At 38.3% G+C, this 2264-nt stretch overlaps 1 pseudogene; it reads left to right on the forward strand.

Moving 5' to 3' along the window:
* Positions 1-904: 904 nt before the first annotated feature.
* Positions 905-1645, forward strand: LOC112634258 (annotated as a pseudogene).
* The last annotated feature ends 619 nt before the right edge of the window (positions 1646-2264 follow it).

Below are 2264 nucleotides of genomic sequence, written 5' to 3' on the forward strand. Positions count from 1 at the left end.
CCTCTGAATCTTATATTCAATGCTTACTTTGAATAGTCCATGTAGGTGCATTTTGAGAATCTGGATAAGGCATTTTAGTTAGCTCCCCATCCTGTCCCTGTATTCAATTCTGTCTGGTGGATAGGAATTCATTTAGGTGGGCTGCTTTCTGAAAACTAAACAAAAAACTATCATTACTACTATTATGCAGGTTTTATATAGAAATACTCTGTTTTGAAAAATGACTGTTTCTTGCAGTCACTTGAAGGTAAGACAACCTTTGTTTATACAGGCACATTTTTCTCCCTTACACATATGGAAGAAAAGTAAAACCATTGCAAAGTTATGACACTTTCAAGCAAATTCTTTTTATGATGAATTTCTTGCTTTTATTTAAGATAGATTTCCCCCCAGTGTTTATATTTTGATTTTGAGGGAAAAGTAACATTTTTGATGATGCCGTTTAGTAAAGGGATTATCTGATTCTCTAAGGTTCTTGGGGCTCACTGGGCTCAGGCAGGAATTTTTCAGTGGTATGCTAGACTGGTTCCGACTGTGAGGACTGTCAGAAACCTGTGATTTCTTCAAAGGAAGAAAAGCATTCCTCTCAGCTGCTAGTAGAATAGGATGTTTATTTTTAGTTGACTTACTTTTTTTCTCTGTTACAAAAATGGCAAAATGGGTGATTTGACTAAATTGATTCATTCAGAACGCTTATAGAAATCAGATATCCAGAGCACATGAACAAACCCTTTTCTTTAGTTTTGCATTGGTATCTGAATTCTGGCTTTCCTGTTTACTGGATTAATATCACTAAACTTTAGCTTTGCCATCTAAAATGAAGAATAATAATACTACTTGCCTCATAGAGTTTTTGTGTTATTTAAATGAGATAACTTGGAAGGCTACCATCAGCAGCTTCAAGATGAAGCTGAACATCTTCTTCCCAGCCACTGACTGCCAGAAACTCATTTAAGTGATTGATGAATGAAAAATTCTTACTTTTTATGAGAAGCGTATGGCCACAGAAGTTGATGCTGACGCTCTGGGTGAAGAATGGAAGGGCTATGTGGTTTGAATAAGTGATGGGAATGACAAACAAAGTTTCCCTATGAAGCAGTGTGTCTTGACCCATGGCTGTGTCCATCTGCTACTGAGTAAGGGGCATTCCTTTACAGACCAAGGAGAACTGGAGAAAGAAAGCGAAATCTGTTAGTGGTTACGTTGTAGATGCCAATCTGAGCGTTCTCAACTTGAGAGAAGGATATTCCTGGACTGACTGATACTACAGTGCCTTGTTGCCTGGGGCCCACAAGAGCTAGCAGAACCCGCAAACTTTTCAGTCTCTCTAAAGATGATGTCTGTGAGCATGTTGTAAGAAAGCTCTTCAACAAAGAAGGTAAGAAACCTAGGACCAAAGCACACAAGAGTCAGCGTCTTATTACTCCATGTGTCCTGCAGCACAAACGGTGGCGTATTGCTCTGAAGAAGCAGCATACTAAAAAAAAATCAGGAAGAGGCCGCGGAATATGCTACACTTTCAGCCAAGAGAATGAAAGAGGCTGAAGAGAAGCACCAGGAACAGGTTGTCAAGAGACACAGACTGTCCTCTCAGCGAGCTTCTACTTCTGTCTCAATCCAGTCAAAAATAAGATGTTTTGAGTAACAAATAAGATCAGACTAAAAAAAAATAACAGAGATAATTTATGACCTTAATGCCTAACACATAAACATCAGCTATTATCATTCAGATTCATAACAATATATCTAGATTTCTATTCACCTTGTAGGAACAGAGTGAAAATGCCTAATTGCTTATGGGGAGAAAGAGAGGAAGGCATTTCTTCTTTCATTATAGAGATTGAGAAACTTGGACACAGGGCATTCAAGGACACAGGTTATCTACTATGTGGCTTCTTTTTCTGTTTTGTTTCTACCATCCACATTTCTCCACCCCCGACCTTGCCAAGCTCTTCTCTTTTTCTGTGTCTGCTTTCTCCTTGCTTATACTCCTCTTCCTCCTTGCTACTTGAAATTCCATAAAATATTTTTTCTTCCCTGGGCCTTTGGACATGCTGTTCTCTTTGAGGGGGATGGTCTTTCCCTCCAATCCCTCTGTTCATTGAATTTGAAATTATTATTCAAAGCAACATGTCTTACTTCTATATTTTCTGATTCGCTACTGGGTGTTCTTTACGCTTCTGTGAGTACCACTTGTATTCTGAACCTCTCTTCAAACCATTTCTTGAACTGTGATATTAGTTATTTATGTACTCAATTTTATA

Source organism: Theropithecus gelada, chromosome 11, assembly GCF_003255815.1.
Source record: "Theropithecus gelada isolate Dixy chromosome 11, Tgel_1.0, whole genome shotgun sequence".
Taxonomy (NCBI): Eukaryota; Metazoa; Chordata; class Mammalia; order Primates; family Cercopithecidae; genus Theropithecus; species Theropithecus gelada.